This window comes from Schistocerca cancellata, chromosome 3, assembly GCF_023864275.1.
Source record: "Schistocerca cancellata isolate TAMUIC-IGC-003103 chromosome 3, iqSchCanc2.1, whole genome shotgun sequence".
NCBI lineage: Eukaryota > Metazoa > Arthropoda > Insecta > Orthoptera > Acrididae > Schistocerca > Schistocerca cancellata.
The window spans coordinates 947,102,225-947,121,370 of record NC_064628.1 but is presented as its reverse complement, the minus strand read 5'-3'; the positions used below and the strand labels follow the sequence as shown (position 1 = coordinate 947,121,370).

At 43.3% G+C, this 19,146-nt stretch overlaps 1 non-coding gene across 1 annotated transcript; it reads right to left on the bottom strand.

The window, feature by feature from the left end:
• Positions 1 to 9,217: 9,217 nt before the first annotated feature.
• Positions 9,218 to 9,292, bottom strand: Trnar-gcg (transfer RNA arginine (anticodon GCG)). Its single transcript has one exon. It is a non-coding gene; the product is annotated as a tRNA-Arg (tRNA).
• Positions 9,293 to 19,146: the final 9,854 nt, after the last annotated feature.

Genomic DNA, 19,146 nt, shown 5'->3' with positions numbered 1-19,146 from the left:
GAAGATGTAACATGTCTACTAGCGTGTCGCTTGTCCGTCTTCTTTTGGAGTATTGCTGAACAACGTGAGATCCTTAGCAGATATGATAACGGGGTGTATCGAGAAGGTTCAAAGAATGGCAGCACATTTTGTATTATCGAGAAATAGGGGGGAGAGAGTCACGAACATGATACAATATTTGGGGTGAACATCATTAAAACGAAGGTGTTTCTCGTTGTGGTGGGATCTTCTCACGAAAGTTCGGTCGAGTTTATGAGACTTGCACGGAGTGACACTTGTGCAGAGTTAGAATATGTCCACATTTTCACGGAGCGTAGGACAGTGTTGGTAGTGGAGAGGGTTTTTCAGAAGTAGGATACTATGGCCTGTCCGCCGCTTCCAGCGACGTATTCTGGGGAAGTTTCTTGTTACCGCACCAATTCTCAGTGACCGGGGCTTTCTCCCAGAGTCCGTTACTGCAGTTGACCTCTGGCTGACAAGTACTGTTCCGTGTTTTAGGGCAGAGATTATGAAGTTAACCGAAACCACGAAAGGGAGAGCCCTTTACTGATTTACAACGGGTATCAGTATATGTAGTGGATTATAAAAACAAACAAGAAATGACTTACTGGCGCTTTGTAAACATTAAAAAGAATAAAGGCAATAGGAGATTATCTACAAAAAAACACAGTTTTAGAGGAATGTAACCATGTTTGTATTCCAGATGAACCAGCAAATAAAGTATGAAAATATTTTGTCAGCGCAAAGAAGCGGCGAAAGAATCAGACGCTACCGTTTCGTCAGTTTACGTTGAAGACGTAGCGCAGCTCTTCTACCGAGGCTACGACTCGGAAACATCGTTACCGTCACACAGAAGGGCGAAACGATCGTACACCGCATTATGAGAAAATGTATGGGCACTACACAAGATCCCACAGGTTCTGTAGCAATATTCTTCCGAGAAAATAATATACTGGTGAATGATGGAAGCAATTTTTTATTTGCAGATGACGACAGGTGAACGAACGACAGAACACTGCTGTTTGCCAGAGAAAAGGCAAAACCATGTTTATCAAACTACGAACCGTTATTTGTGGATGGAACGTTCAAGAGTTCGGGCAAGCAGTTTTGAAAAGTTGTTCATACTCCACTTCGAACTCAACAATTCTTGGGAGGAAACCATTCGAGTTGTTTGTGCTTTGCTAACGAATAAAAAACGAGAAATATATGAACATTTGCTTGAAGGTATTAAAAATAGCGTACCTGGATGGAACACTGCATCTCTGATGATGGACTTCGAAATTGCCGTTGACAGTTTCTTTGCTGGAACAGAGAGTACTGGTTGCAATTATCATTTTAATCAGTGTTTGTGGAAGCAAGTTTAGTGTTGCTTCCTCGTTCCAGCCTATAAGGAAAATGGTGAAATACACTGTCACGTAAGAATGTGTTCCGCTGTGGCACATCTTCCTCTGAACATGTTGGAAGATGGTTGGCTGCGTATTCAGGAGAGCAAGCATGCAACCTAAAGCTTCAGGACTTTTATGACTATTTAGTGGACCAGTGGCTCGATAACGAACGTATGAACTGCGGTGGAAGGCCCCATCGCACTAGCAACGTCTCAGACAGATGGGAACAAAGAATAAATACATTAACATCGAAAGTTTATGCAAAAGTTTACTCATTACTGAAATACGTTCGAGATGATGCAGAACACTACCATCAGTACTTTGACAGACTAACTTTAAACTTTGATATAAAAAGAGCCAGCAACGAAAACAGACGAAACAATTGCAAATACTTTAAGGAAGCTCCAAACTGATGGAAAATTAAAACTATCTCTGACTTCTGTGGCCTTCAGATACAAATTACAATGACAAAACAGCGTCAGAATCATTGAAAAATTGTCAGTATTGGAATCTTGTTTAATGTAATTATTGAGAAACCACGTCCCTGCGGTGCCCCATGCAAACAACACGAACTCGACTAAATTTCGCTTGAAATTTGCAAAATATTCCCTAATGAAGACTGACAAGACCATATGAAAGGCCAAGTCCTTCTAGGGAATAACTGTGGCGTTCACGTTGAGTGCTTCTTAGAATCAAAATCTGTATGGGCGGGTACCGAAAATAAAACCTTCGCTGCGGAAACGCATCAAAATGACATGCAATTAAATCCGTACTTTCTCCCTCATTTAGGAAGTTAACAAACCAGTATGAAAAATGGTTCAAATGGCTCTGAGCACTATGGGACTTAACACCTATGGTCATCAGTCCCCTAGAACTTAGAACTACTTAAACCTAAGGACATCACACAACACCCAGCCATCACGAATCAGAGAAAATCCCTGACCCCGCCGGGAATCGAACCCGGGAACCCGGGCATGGGAAGCGAGAACGCTACCGCACGACCACGAGATGCGGGCACCAGTATGAAGATCGCAGTTTTGTAACCTTTCAACGTACGTTCAAACTAATTTCTAGTAATAGCCGTAGACCGAAGCAACCCTACTGAGGGCGAGCAAGAGAGCTCACGCTTGTTCGCCGCCTGTGTTGTGGGCGCTCGCGGTAAAATGGGGCGGTCAACGGTTAGGCGTCGTTACGTAGCGCAGAGCGGCCGACTGGTTAGCGCAGGAGAAGTGAAAACAGTGTGCTGCCTTCACAAGAACGACAATTATAGGGTATTTGACTGGCTTCTGGAAACTGCCTTAAATGATTAGCTATCTCATTTAATACTCTTAACAAGCTTTCTACACTCGTGAATTTTAGTATAGCTTTACCAAAACGGAAATGAAATGAAATTCAAATTATTTGAACACCCGCTAAAATGCTCCTTTCGAGTCCTGTGATTGATGCCTGTTACGTCACTGGCTAGTTTGTTGCTTCTTCTATCATAATGCTAATCCACAGTGATGTCTTGTTTTAGAATTTACGTTTCGGAAAATGGTTTACAAAGAATATGTAGTACGATCCCCCCCAAGGTTATAAATACAAAATCAAATAGGGGTAATGCAGGAGTAGGTTTAATAATGAATAAAAAATAGGAGTGCGTGTAAGCTACTACAAACAGCATAGTGAACGCATTATTGTGGCCAAGATAGGCACGAAGCCCACGCCCACCACAGTAGTAGAAGTTTATATGCCAACTAGCTCTGCAGATGACGAAGAAATTGATGAAATGTATGATGAGATAAAAGAAATTATTCAGGTAGTGAAGGGAGATGAAAATTTGATAGTCATAGTCATGGAATTCGACAGTAGCGAAAGGAAGAGAAGGAAACGTAGTAGGTGAATATGGATTAGGGCTAAGAAATGAAAGAGGAAACCACCTGGTAGAATTTTGCACAGAGCATAACTTAATCATAGCTAACACTTCGTTCAAGAATCATGAAAGAAGGTTGTATACATGGAAGACCCCTAGAGATACTAAAAGGTTTCAGATAGATTATATAATGGTAAGACAGAGATTCAGGAACCAGGTTTTAAATTGTAAGACATGTCCAGGGGCAGATGAGGACTCTGACCACAATCTATTGGTTATGAACTGTAGATTAAAACTGAAGAAACTGCAAAAAGGTGGGAATTTAAGGAGATGGGGCCTTGATAAACTAAAAGAACCAGAGGTTGTACAGAGTGTCAGGGAGAGCATAAGGGAACAACTGGCAGGAATGGGGGAAAAATACAGTAGAAGAAGAATGGGTAGCTCTGAGGGATGAAATAGTGAAGGGAGCAGAGGATAAAGTAGGTAAAAAGGCGAGGGCTTGTAGAAAACCTTGGGTAACAGAAGAAATGCTGAATTTAATTGATGAAAGGAGAAATTATAAAAATGCAGGAAATGAAGCAGGCAAAAAGGAATACAAACGTCTCAAAAACGAGACGGACAGGAAGTGCGAAATGGCTAAGCAGGGATGGCTACAGGACAAATGTAAGGATGTAGAGGGTTATCTCACTAGGGGTAAGATAGATAATCCCTACAGGAAAATTAAAGAGACCTTTGGAGAACAGAGAACCACTTGTATGAATATCAAGAGGTCAGATGGAAACCCAGTTGTAAGCAAAGTAGGGAAAGCAGAAAGGTGGAGGGAGTATATAGAGGGCCTATACAAGGGCAATGTACTCTAGGACGATATTATGGAAATGGAAGAGGATGTAGATGAAGATGAAATGGGAGATAAGATACTGCGTGAAGAGTTTGCAGAGCAATGAAAGACCTGAGTCGAAACAAGGCGCTGGGAGTAGACAACATTCCATTAGAACTACTGACAGCCTTGGGAGAGCCAGTCCTGACAAAACTCTACCATCTGGTGAGCAAGATGTATGAGACAGGCGAAATACCCTCAGACTTCAAGAAGTATATAATAATTCCAATCCCAAAGAAAGCAGGTGCTAACAGATGTGAAAATTACCGAACAATCAGTTTAATGAGTCACGGATGCAAAATACTAACGCGTATTCTCTACAGACGAATGGAAAAACTGGTAGAAGCCGACCTCGGGGAAGATCAGTTTGGATTCCGCAGAAATGTTGGAACACTTATCTTAGAAGAAAGATTAAAGAAAGAGCAAACCTACCTTTATAGCATTTGTAGACTTAGAGAAAGCTTTTGGCAATGTTGACTGGAATACTCTCTTTCAAATTCTAAAGGTGGCAGGGGTAAAATACAGTGAGCGAAAGACTATTTACAATTTGTACAGAAACCAGATGGCAGTTATAAGAGTCGAGCGACATGAAAGGGAAGCAGTGGTTGGGATGGGAGTGAGACAGGGTTGTAGCCTCTCCCCGATGCTATTCAATCTGTATATTGAGCAAGCAGTAAAGGAAACGAAAGAAAAGTTCGGAGTAGGTATAAAAATCCATGGAGAAGAAATAAAAACTTTGAGGTTCGCCGATGACATTGTAATTCTGTCAGAGACAGCAAAGGACTTGGAAGAGCAGTTGAACGAAATGGACAGTCTTGAAAGAAGGGTATAAGATGAACATCAACAAAAGCAAAACGAGGATAATGGAACGTAGTCGAATTAAGTCGGGTGATGCTGAGGGAATTAGATTAGGAAATGAGACACCTAAAGTAGTAAAGGAGTTTTGCTATTTGGGGAGCAAAATATCTGACGATGGTCGGAGAGTATATAAAATGTCAACTGGCAATGGCAAGGAAAGCATTTCTGAAGAAGAGAAATTTGTTTACATCGAGTATTGATTTAAGTGTCAGGAAGTCGTTTCTGAAAGTATTTGCATGGAGTGTAGCCATGTATGGAAGTGAAGCATGGACGATAAATAGTTTAGACAAGAAGAGAATAGAAGCTTTCGAAATGTGGTGCTACAGAAGAATGCTGAAGATTAGATGGGTAGATCACATAACTAATGAGGGGGTATTGAATAGAATTGGGGAGAAGAGGAGTTTGTGGCACAACTTGACTAGAAGAAGGGATCGGTTGGTAGGACATGTTCTAAGGCATCAAGGGATCACCAATTTAGTACTGGAGGACAGCTTGGAGGGTAAAAATTGTAGAGGGAGACCAAGAGATGAAAACACTAAGCAGATTCAGAAGTATGTAGGCTGCAGTAGGTACTGGGAGATGAAGAAGCTTGCACAGGGTAGAGTGGTATGGAGTGCTGCATCAAACCAGTCTCAGAACTGAAGACCACAACAACAAAACAACAACATGTAGTGCGATACTGTACAAATACATCTACAAAAGCTCCTGAACTGTGGTTTTCGTGTGTTTTAGAGAATGAGAAGGTGCGTAAAATATGGTTGCACTGTGCCGGCAAATTGCCACCACATCGTCGCATATGTTCACTAACTTAATAAAAACTGTGCTGCTCCATGAAGTTGACATTAACGTCTCTCTGAGATATGCTCTCCCACTGTTACATAGAACAATAGCGCCAGTCAATGAAATTAAAAACCTAGCGAAAATTGTCGCTTTAGCTAACTGCACCTCATTGAGGTAATTCGGGAGCTCAGTTGTCAGAGCGGAAAGATGATATCCATACATCGCTGGTTCGAATCCAACCCGAAAGAACATTTTAAGTTATTTGTAAAACGACTGGACAGTCATCTCATATGAAAACCAAATCACAGTTACAAAACTTCACCCCACCAATCAGAAAGAGGATATTATTGTGTTGTCCTTGTTGTTTACATGCGCTTACGTTTGCAATCGCTGTTCACACTCGTCACGTTCAAAAAGATATTTCTAGTTAACGTGACCCCATATTTTTTGGTATATTAGAAACTATGTTTTTTATCTTCATATTGTCTAGTTAGGATCCTTATTGTTTAAACTTCTACAGTTTTATCATCTTCCATAAAGACGAAGTAAGTCTGCTTCTGATACTAACGTTGCTTTACGGTCACAAACATCACAGCCCTTACCTTTGTGTCACCTGAATGTTGTACACACTTTGTATTTCTCTGTATAACGTCATCGTCCTTCACTTCGTTATATCTACACATGGTTATATCTTCACTACTAACAATGCGTTTCAAAAAAGTGAGTTGCTTGTTCGAAAAGTTGTCCGATTCTCAGGCTAAGAGTAAATTGAAGCTATGTATAACATATCCCACAACCGACACAACTGTTACAATCAGTTCTTCTTAATGGTATTTTCGTATTTAGTGTAGAACTTTAGAAGAAAATATATGATTCTTCCACGATTCGAACATGTGCTCCCTCACGCCGCAGTTTTTTTCTTTAATTTTTATTGTCAGAGTGTCGTGGTACTATCATGATACTTCAGTAGACAACAGTCAAATCATCATCTAATATAACCTGCAAATGAAGAAAAACGTAATTACGAGAACAAAACAATAATAAAAGGTGAAAGGAGAAAAACAAACGGGAACATAGTCGAAGAATCACCATCAAGCTCTCATTATAAGTATAAACAGTTTTTATATAGTTTTTTAAATTTATTTAGTTTTTAAACTTTTTGTTACCTTTAAAAGCAGAAACACAACGAGATCAGATTAATTTCATGTATTGTATACGCTTTTATATATGTACATACGTCATATATCAACATTGTACAACTGAACGACAACTGAACGATACTGAGTCAAAACACAAAACAAAACGAGCAGGTTAACTAGCAGAGAACAACCCGAAGAAAATCAGATAGGAACATACATAACAAAGCAAACACCTATCATCAGAAAAATGAAAGTAACCAACACCTTGCGACGGAGAACAAGATTGGCGGTCTCGATATCGAGGCATTCGCAAGCTTGTCCAATAGACCGTGATCATGAACTGCATGAAGTTCGTGTGATCTTCCCCCTCGCCTTCTACAACATAATGAACGAAGTATCCCAGCAATCACATAACGTTATGGGTTTTCGACCGGGAAGAAGGAAGAATCTAGTCGCAATGTGATGTCCGTAGTGGAGAAAGTCTCAGAACATCGAGTAAGGAAGGCCAAATGCATCCTAATCCAAGAAAAATTTGCCATATGACCTCCACAAGTAAAGCGATGTCGTATCGCTTCTGTAGACGTACAACGATTACATAAATCCGTGTCGCTAACCCCAATACGAAAAAGTTGCTCGTTCTTTGGCATCAAGTTATTTACTACCTGATACCAAGAGGACTCTACGTACATCGGCAAAGTCGGAAGACTCGCATTGCACCAAACTGTCGTCCAGTTTGTTTGCGGCGATCCTCTTTCAACGAGGTTCGGGCAGGGGACTACTTTCCAACTAGTCCGTCGGAATTTCATGGTTAGGACCGGTCACCACAAAATGCCAGCCCCTAGATAGTTCACCGCAAGATAGAAGTCACGAATGTGTTTTAAGTTATAATTTATGCGACTAGCATCTATAGGGCTTTCAGGACTAGTAAGATGGACACAGAGAAATAAACGAGACGTGATTGTGTGAGTCTCTTGAGTCATCATCAAAACAGAAAGTCGCACATATAGCATCTGCGTCTTCCTTCGTATGTCAGCCAAGTGCAAACCCCCCCCCCCCCCTTCCCCACTCAAAGGAGCTTGGCTTCGCGACCACCTTATGCCGTAAGCGAAAGAAATGTCTTCTCCATAAGAAACGACCAGACAATGGCTGTAGTTTCTTCGCCATCATCGAGGAAAGCGGATAAACTTGGTCCAAGTAACCTGCGTAAGACATATTTATCCAGCAGAGGGAGCAGAGTCAGAGAACGCCTTTCATGTTCTAGTATCGCCCCCTGAATTTTTTCCGTAACAGACTTCCAGTTGAGCATCGCCAGTTTGAGTGGGCAACGATCAATGATGATACCGACAGACTGCAGTAGCCCACTGAACGACGTCATGGAAACGTCGCAAAATTACCTTAATTAATTGGTGCACCTCAACTCCGACAATAATCGTCGATTACAGCCTTCAATCGATGTATCTCCGCAGGATTGCGGAATAAAACCGTCGCGTCATCCACGTATTCACGAACAGCTATAGAGCCTCCGGAAAGCGTCTAGCCTTTCAGCTGGGATGCTGGCATCCGACGTAGGGGCACCGGAGACAACATAAACAGCGGGCTTCGTTGAGGCACTCCCCGATAGATACTTATCGGGGGCATCAGTTGACCATTAACAACCACCGAAGATGAAATACCCGTAAACAGATCTAAGAGCATTCGCCGTGTGTCAAAAGTAAATCCAACTGCCCCAAGAATCCGAATCACAAGTCGTGATTAACACGATCGAATGCCGTATTAAAGTCGAGGAAAGCAATGGCACAAGGGACGGACGTTACAGCAATAACCGAAACCACGTTATGACACTCGACTATAGGGATAAAAATGGTACGACCAGGAACACAGCTTTGATGTTTGTCAACAATCATCTCCAACAGAGACGACATCCTAGTATCAACTGCCTTCGCCACAGTCTTATAATCAAAGTTTAACAAAATAATTGGGCGAAAGCTATCAGGGGAAGCGAGTCCAGGGCGTTTCGGGATTAAAACAATTTTTTCCACTTTGAACGAGGTCGGCGCAACTCCACCCTGTTACACTTCATTCAAAAGAGACGTGGAGACAGCACCCAACAAAGGCCAAAAGCGCACGGAAAATTCCTTAGGAAGTCCATCCAGATCCAGAGACTTTTGAGAAGGTGTTCCCACAATTTGTTTGTAAACTTCCTCAGGCTGAAATGCAGCTGAGACAAATTCATTATGTTTAGTTGTAAGTGCTTATTCAAGCATGAGATTTTCACTCTGCAGCGGAGAGTGCGCTGATATGAAACTTCATGACAGATTAAAACTGTCTGCCGGACCGAGACTCGAACTCGGGACCTTTGCCTTTCGCAGGCAAATGCTCTACCAACTGAGCTACCCAAGCACGGTTCACGCTCCGTCCTCACAGCTTTACTTCTACCAGTATCTCGTCTCCTACCTTCCAAACTTTACAGAAGCTCTCCTGCGAACCTTGCAGAACTAGCACTCCTGAAAGAAAGGATATTGCGGAGACATGGCTTAGCCACAGCCTGGGGACATTTCCAGAATGAGATTTTCACTCTGCAGCGGAGTGTGCGTTGATATGAAACTTCCTGGCAGATTAAAACTGTGTGCCGGACCGAGACTCGAACTCGGGACCTCGGTTCGCAGGAGAGCTTCTGTAAAGTTTGGAAGGTAGGAGAGGAGATACTGGCAGAAGTTAAGCTGTGAGGACGAGGCGTGAGTCGCGCTTGGGTAGCTCAGTTGGTAGAGCACTTGCTCGCGAAAGGCAAAGGTCCCGAGTTCGAGTCTCGGTCCGGCACACAGTTTTAATCTGCCAGGAGGTTGCTTATTCAAGATACTGACTAGCGGACCGTAAAATGTTGTACTGGACTCATCGATGTCGTAGATGTCCATAGACTGTTGGTATAGGACAGGGACTTTGTCAGCTTTCTCCGGTACGATACGTCCATTATTTTTCGTGAGTGAACGAATACAAGCGAGTCGTCGTTGGCTCTGATGCCGAAGAATATGATACAAGGAAGTCAGTTCTTCCGTCACCAAACATCTTGGCTTGGATCGGATTTTCAACCCTTCCATTTGTATTCTTTTCAAGGACAACAATTTTGCCTTTACTCCCCTAACAACCGCAGTTCGCTGAGGGGCGTGATCCGCAGCATCATGAAGTTCACGCAGGGTGGAATAGTAATATTCGTAAGTTCTTCGAAAGTCTCGCACTTTGGCAACACAGAAAAGTATCACAGTTTGTCTGAGCCTCGGTTTTTCCAGCTGTGTCCACCAGTCAAAGTTGGAAGAGTGCTTCCCAGAGGACCGTGGTGTAAGCTCTCACACGGCTCGCATCCGTCATCGAGAGAAGGGTGAGCTAGGTGAGCGACGTTTGACTTGTTGCCTTTCTAGATTGCGGGTTGTAGTCACAGTACACTGATCCGTAAAGGAAGCTGGGACGACTTCAACATTAAGAATTCAATAGCACAGGCAGTATGATAAGTAAAGCCTATCGAACCTGCTAATAGAAGTCGCAGTAAAGTGGGTAACTTTAACTAACGTCGATTATTTACATATGCAGACGTTATGCAGGAGTAAGGAGCGGACCAATTCATGTAATTATTGACAGAAATTAATATTTGGAGCTTGATCTGCTGGACGCAACATAGTTAAAATCACCCAACAGAATACCCGATGGACTCTTACGGAACAGATAAACAATATCCTCCTTCTAAAACACGCGAACGATCAACTGCGCGACCAGTGTGAGAAGGAACATGTAAGTAAACCAAGGTAAGATTAAAAATTTGACAACATATGCCCCTGCCAGAATCCAACATCCCCACCTCAGTAAAAGGAATGCCTTCGCACAAAGAACAGGTGGTCCCCGTAGAAAATTGGGGTGCTACATTAAAGATCACACGAAAACCAGGTAAGGTGAAGCGCCTAAATAACACCTCCTGAGAGAAGAATATGTCTGCACATGACTCATAAAAGAAATGAGACAGCGAAGCCAATCGCAGTTCTGATTCCACACGCTTAACATTTAAGGAAAGGAACATGTAGACTTGGGTCACTTATCACATCAGTATTCGGGCAACGTCATTTCTATGCCAAAGTACCATTATCCAAGGTGGCGGCGACGACATCACCCAACGCCAAGGCCACTTCTGCCTCAAAGTACTGTTATCCAATATGATGGCGATGACGTCGTCAACTAATGACCTCATCCAAGATGGCGATTGTGACATCAGTTGATAATGTCATCCAAAATGGCGGCTGTGACGTCAGCTGACGACGCAAGTACCGTCATCGAAGATGGCGGGAATGTGACATGCCCCTGCCATGCACCCTTTTTGTGGGAAGTTCAGTTTCCATCAGGACAATGCATCACACCATGGTTACTTCTACTAACCTAAGAAAATGGCGGTTTGTTGGTTGGTTGGTTGGGGAAGGAGACCAGACAGCGTGGTCATCGATCTCATCGGATTAAGGAAGGATGGGGAAGGAAGTCGGCCGTGCCCTTTCAGAGGAACCATCCCGGCATTTGCCTGGAGTGATTTAGGGAAATCACATAAAACCTAAATCAGGATGGCCGGACGCGGGATTGAACCGTCGTCCTCCCGAATGCGAGTCCAGTGTCTAACCAGTGGAAAATGGCGGCAAAAGAGTTCGAGTGTGCTGCCCACACTAACCTACGTCATCTGACCATTACCTCATCCTAGAAACTGGTGCGAACTTTGAATTTTGGCGGTTAAAAAAGGTCACTTTGGCTATCTCCACTAACGTAAGAAAATGGCGGGAAAGAAATGGTACCTCCACTAGCATAAGTCACCTTATCCTAGGAAGCGGTGGGGAGAGCTCGACCTGTGCTTGACATAAGTCTTTATATTGCATGCACTATTTATTTAAACAATTAGAGGCAGTACCACCATCATGTATGTTCACCACAAGGTCTGGGTCAAGAACACAGTACCACAGCCAGAGGGTGCTGTCACCCCTTCCATGACGTAATCCAAGATGGTGGTGTGATGGTGGAGAGGAAATACCTCATAACTGGAAATTCAGTGGTATACTGTTTATTTAAAAAAAATCGGTCTGTGGGGGTTTGATTTTTCTTGCCTGTCATTCTCTCTTGTAAGAAGTAATTACATGGAGCAAACATGATGCATAACCTAATGTTCGGCACTGTAATCTGGGTGTCTTAACGTAATGTTGGGCCCTTTGTCAGCACTTAACCTACTGTTCCGTAAAGTGGTTTTCCACATCACCCCCAATTCCTTAAACAATTCTACCGCCATTGATAGCAAATTAAGTAATTAGTTATGTCCTCCCACCATTTTCTGGTACACTTTTCGAATCTGACATGCTTTTGAACCCCATTTCTGACGCATTCTTCTTTGTACCAACTCCCTTAAACTTTTGTACTGTGTTTAACATAAAAATTATGCAAATTAACCTAGTGCTCCGCACTTAACCTGTTCTTCTGCTACATGTCACCCACTCACGCACACCTTCCGCTGAATTATTGTAGCACTAACACCACATTGATTTACGCAAATTAATTAAATCGATATTTTACACTTGTATGGGGTAGTTTATTTTAATTCGCAGCATCCTACTGGTCAGTAAAAACGCTGGAATACAGTTTAAACAAGAGATTGCTAATAAAAATCACATCCCGCCATTCGACGCCCAATTCCGCAGCGGCCCCCGCAGCCGCCGCCGGCGCTGGCCCTGGCCCCGACATTACCCCGGCCGTGGCTGCCACAGCATCGCTCTGGCATGAAGTGTTCAAATGTGTGTGAAATCTTATCGGACTTAACTGCTAGGGTCATCAGTCCCTAAGCCTACACTCTACTCAACCTAAATTATCCTAAGGACAAACACACACAAACCCATGCCCGAGGGAGGACTCGAACCTCCGCCGGGACCAGCCGCTCTGGCATCCGTGGGTCGCCCTCCTTCAGGGAGGCTGCTCACAGCGGCCCATTTGCACAGTGTCTCCTCCTCCGCCGTCACTTCCTCGCCGACCAGTTGAGGTACAGCACACACCCCTGTCCACCTCACCACATAACTCCGAGGTGCAGCTCCCACTGATTCCATACGCAAAACGCCTCTGAGCGGTACCTTAGTTCACCGTTGCTGCCGCTATACCTATGGATAATGACGTCACAGACCGCACTATAGAAATCTGTTCCAGAATAACACGGGCTGCTTTCTCCCTGGCGATACTAATGGAACATGCAAGCTGCGTCCAGCCATGCATAACTGCCCGAGCAAGACTGACACCTTGCTGCGAAAAGTCTGTGTGACGACTTACCATCTAAAAAGATTCTCACTGTTATTCTGATGTCACATGGCTTTATAAAACAAGAGCCAAGTCGACCTCTCGGAAATTGTATAGTGTCCCAGAAGTAGTTAATGTTCACATTCTAGATGTCTCAGCTTGTATTCACGGAAATTCTTGTCTTAACAGTACCTGTTTACGAAAATAGCGCAGAATAACACTGAATGGTGTTTTCCTCGCGTTCCTAATGTGGTACCCCGTCCGTCACGTGTTACTCTTCGTGTTTTCAACACACACAAACGTTACCACCGTTTTTTAGAGACACCTACTTGCCATCACAAAAGGAAGTCTTGTGAATGAATCGAGCATTATGATTGGCTCTTGTCAAATACACCCATCGATTACTGATGCCGCCAGTATCGGAGCATGGACTACTTTTTTTTTTATCTTTCTGCAAACGAGACTTTCAGCAGCAAATAACTATTTCACATAGATCGCCATATTGCACCGACAATTAAACCCAGAAAAGTGCCCGTACATATCGTCAAATATGGAAAGAATCTAACTCAATTACAGTGCTCTCCTAATGAGATTGAAAATTAGTGCGCGAAAGCGATCTCCAACCCATCAATATACCACCGCGTACTGTATCGATTTAGTAAACATACAGTTCGTATCCTGTGCCAAACAAAATCATCGGTTTTACATCGTTCGTACATATACCGCGAACCCCAACGTGTATACCCCTCACAGCACTAGATATTTTCCTGCAGCCGACGATTTCCTGCCACCTCCATCGCGCGATTAGAGCACCCTCAGCAGACCGAAGTCGCTCTCAGAACTGTTCTAAAATTCGGGCTCGTTTTCCCTCAGTGCAAACGTGTTACTCTTTCTGGTCCGAACCTGCTTCCTTTCTTGCTCGCTTTTCTACACCCATCTCCAGACTTGGGGATTACAATAACACATGTACTTTCGCGTGGTTTCCAATACTATTATACCATTTTCGCGGTACTTCTCGATATTAAGCACTTGACAGCCTCCAACCGATCATTCGCGCAACGTAATTACCGAGATATAGACTGGAAACTATTTCTCTAGAAACGCGACTTTTTAGCTAGGTGGGGCGTGCTGTAGACCACTGACTAACTAGAAACTTGTCATGTCTGCTAAGACATTTACTGAACAACTCGAATTCTGACATCTCCAGTCGCGCATACGGATGTCGGTGATGTAGTAGATTCCAAATCATCCCTATAATTTACATGCTCAACGAAAGTGTTTCTCATGTCTAGAGAACCAGCAAACGTGTCTTCCGCACGTTAGATGCACACACAACAATCGTTCTTCTCTCAACTAAATAAAGGCGCGAAATGTGCAGAAGCAGTCAACCAAACAATTTACATGGGAGGGAATAACGGTCCAGCGCAGACGAACCTCGATATTCAATCTTCTGAGATTTCCACGCAATCACGAAAGCTATCCAAAACATGTTAAGTATTAGTTCGCTATTCCGTCGTCTAGAGGACAACACAGTTAATCCATCTGCATTCCTACACTCCAACAGACCTCTCCAGTCTGACAGCCCCTACCATTAACGGGAAATGTCAATCACCACTGCACAGGTCAATGGCGCTGCAGACCGAGCACACACAGGTAGAATGTTTATTCTAAGAAATCGGTCATATATACATTTCATCCCTGTAGTTACAATTAAATGTTACGATGAGGGTCTCAGTTGAACGACATTCGACAGTGAGTGAAGTATCAGAAGGACACTCTGTTAACGGCTGTGACTCTGGAAACAGAAATATCAGTACCATTCTTATAAACTGACATACTCTTCCCTTTGCTATCACGGTACTCGACGTCAAATCCATACCTTCCTTTGCACATATCTGAACACAAACACATACTTGATAAGCCTGATACTCAAGGGGAACCTATCTCGCACCCCCTACTACTGAGTATAATACTTCGTCAATAACTGATCGCTGGCGATACGAAATAATACTGACCGAAAATCAGCTATGGGTGGACATGTCTCATAAGTTTTTCTTGCGAGTGTTACCACCCTGTCTTACAAAGAGCGGTTTAGTCGTCTTACAAACCGCCAGATGTTAAAAAACCCGATCCCAACAATTACTGTACGTCACTGTCAGAAGCGGCCGTGGTTCTACATGTGCACACAAGCATCCAAATTAAAAGCTATACTGGCTTTATAAATCGAGGTGTGGCATTACCTCTGAATGAATTGGTTTTTCCAGACAAATACCGAGACTGTGATCGCTAGAGTGTATAGTATCAGACCAACGCCTCGCCAATGGTGTAATCTCATATTAAAGTTACCGCATTTTGGAAGCGATTCGGGTAAGGAGCGTGATATGAAACTTGGTATTTGCAACTCCTTCACGCCGCTGCCGCTAGATATTTCTCCAGCGTTTGTAACGCATTCTGTCTCGATGCAATGTCACAGGGTCGGTGATATGCCCACTTGGCTATAGGAAATGGGATCACAAACAGTAGTAGATGGTGTGATGATTGAGGTCGTAAGAGACGTACACAAGCATTTCAGATATCTAATGCCACGCTATCCCCTAGAAACGCTGTCAGGGATTTGGAATCAAGTCTTTTCATTCAAGCACATGCCTGCTTTGGATCCTATGGAAAAGTCCATTAATTATTACAGCCACTAGTGAATCATATTGCTGGCACTCACATATCTCGAAACAAGTCACCTTTCTCGAACCTATTTGCTACAGTAAAATTACTGCCTCGTTTTATGTAGCCCCTATGCACCCTGCAACTGCCTCCTCAGACTATACGCTACCATCCCTGCGCCTTTGCACACGTGATCGTTCCAGTGTAATTCGGAACTGAGTATGGGTCAGAGGAAATTATATTTACCACTTCCTGCAATCCATGCGGAATTAGCAAAGCTGAGTTAGTGTGACAGAACTGTTTTTTGGTCATTCGACATAAATGAAGTCTGCCCCTGCAACACGTAGTAGTATAAAAGAGAGTATGGGAACTGGGGGAAGGACGTGTATTTTGCTACTCCATTGTGGTGCTTCTCTAAACTACAAGCAGGTACTACAGATCCACGTCCTTTCACATCTATCTCCCCAACATGTTATCTTTGTTATTCTGTACCATCCATCACAGAAAATTTGCGACCTATAAAAGCTCAACTTATTTCATCCGATAGATAACAAGATAAGATTTTTACAGCATCTCCTCACCTCCCGTATATCGAAAACAAATACTGCATGCGTGCAGGTAATGGGGATTGGGGGATTGGATCCCGGGAGCCATCCGTGAGACGTGTATAGACACAGACATACAGAAAACAGGGCAAACGGTCTGCAAATGTGGAGGCGACTTAACACAGTCGAGTACAGTGTTATACTACACATCCCACTCAGTTCACTTGGACTAGGTGATGTCATCTGTGCTACATTTACAAGCAAATTTAGAACACAGAACGAGAGGTTATGTCATGATCGCATGGACACATATGACGTAAAATCGATAGAATTGCGAAAAATGACGAGGGAATAGGTATAAGTTGACCGAATATACATCGAAATGCGGGAAATCGAGGAAGTACTTGTGTATCTTCTGGTTCGCGCAGAATAATTTGTACATGGGAACAAGTATGCGGCAACAAGAGGAATCCGAGAGATCGTCGACAAAGAAGCGAAGGGAATCAGGCAAGCAGTCAATTTTTCTCTGTCGAGGCAACACTATACTGTACGTCTATTGAGGTACCAGTGATACACGCGACTAGACTACTGTATTTGATGCTTTTCAGGAAGACAGAGAACCATCCATCTCTAAACTTATCTGCATCTGCGTCAAAGGATAACAGAGAGTGGACGGGGTGATCGATTGAGATGGTGCTGTAACGGGGTACGATTTAATGGTTGACTGATGATGCTTTCTGGACAGGGAGAAGTTGCTGCAGGTCAATTTTTCCGCTGTTCTGACAGGATGCATCAGTCGTGTAACATAGCCAGCATTCTACTCGTACACAGCCACCTGTTCTGTACGTGGTTTAAAGCACTGTCTACTTGCGATCGTTAACGGTAAACCTGTTGGTCATCAGAGGATTTCCATCTCATGTGTGACGAAACGTGACACATTCATCGAAAGGAACTTTGATTTATGCGATGTACTCCTTCCCCCTTGTCACATCTGGGGTGTAAAATCGACATTTCTGCGCCATAACTAAGTTATCGATGGGCGCTTCTGAGGCAGTGCAATCCCTGTGTACACATTTGCCTGACAGGCGTGCTGTTTACAGAGTTAGTGACGGAATGACGTAAGAGCAGTTTGCAACCCCCCCCCCCTCTCCCCATTAAAACCGTAAGGGAGTGCGGATCTCGCGCTTTTCTTTGATGGAGAGAAGTTTGTTCTCTCAGACCCGTTGCGACCATTGTACTTGAGGGACCACTTAAAATTAACCCTTAACTCACGAGGTGTGGTCTCTCAGATCGCGTGAAAATTTTTGAACTCCCTGTCCAAGGCCAAAAAATGGTTCAAATGGCTCTGAGCACTATGGGACTCAACTTCTGAGGTCATCAGTCCCCTAGAACTTAAACCTAACTAACCTAAGGACATCACACACATCCATGCCCGAGGCAGGATTCGGACCTGCGACCGTAGCCGTCTCGCGGTTCCAGACTGTAGCGCCTAGAACCGCACGGCCACTCCGGCCGGCCTCCAAGGCCCGTTGTGATGGAATGCTTCTATACACTCCTCACCATTCTGCTGTCGGTTGCATCATTGCCTTCTGTGTTTATTGTTGACACGTGTTATTGACAGGTGTTGGAGTCTCCCAGATCGCGCCTGGTCAAGTACGTACCTGTTTTCTTCAGTTCGGTACCATACAGCTCAAAATGTGTTGGCACTGATGTGTCATATTTAACTTTCCCGAGTTTGATGAAATTGTTAGTCGGTCTATGGAGGAAGGTGTCAGTGATATAGATCAATATATAAACGAAAAATAGGAGGATTTTACATTAGCCAGTGATCACAGTTCTGCTATCGTACAAGAGTACGATTCAGAAGAAGAACTTCAGAACAGTTGTGACTGGTATCTGTCGGTTTCTTCAATTAAATACTTAAAGTGTCTCTTAAAATCGAATGTGTTCTGAGGGGTGAAAAAATGTAGTTCCCAGCAATGAATGTCAATTTAATAGACTTTCTTTTTTACCTATCTGGTGGAGAATTTATGCGCAAATTTAAAACCAGGAATTTAGTTTTATTTGGAAATTCATTTGCAACAGAGATTGTATAAGTTTTCAGAATGTAAAATTCACTACCTATTCTGTGCAAGCTTCTTCATTTCCCAGTACCTACTGCAGCCTACATCCTTCTGAATCTGCTTAGTGTATTCACCTCTTGGTCTCCCTCTACGATTTTCACCCTCCACGCTGCCCTCATGTACTAAATTGGTGATCCCTTGATGCCTCAGAACATGTCCTACCAACCGATCCCTTCTTCTAGTCAAGTTGTGCCACAAAGTCCTCTTCTCCCCAATGCTATTCAATACCTCCTCATTAGTTATGTGATCTACCCATCTAATCTTCAGCATTCTTCCGTAGCACCACATTTCGAAAGCTTCTATTCTCTTCTTCTCTAAGCTATTTATCCTCCACGTTTCACTTCCATATATGGCTACACTCCATACAAATACTTTAAGAAACGACTTCCTGACACTTAAATCGATACCCGATGTTAACAAATTTTTCTTCTTCAGAAACGCTTTCCTTGCCATTGCCATTCTACATTTTATATCCTCTCTACTTCGACCATCATCAGTTATTTTACTCCCCAAATAGCAAAACTCCTTTACTGCTTTAAGTGTCTCATTTCCTAATCTAATTCCCTCAGCATCACCCGATTTAATTCGACTACATTCCATTATCCTCGGTTTACTTTTGTTGATGTTCATCTTATATC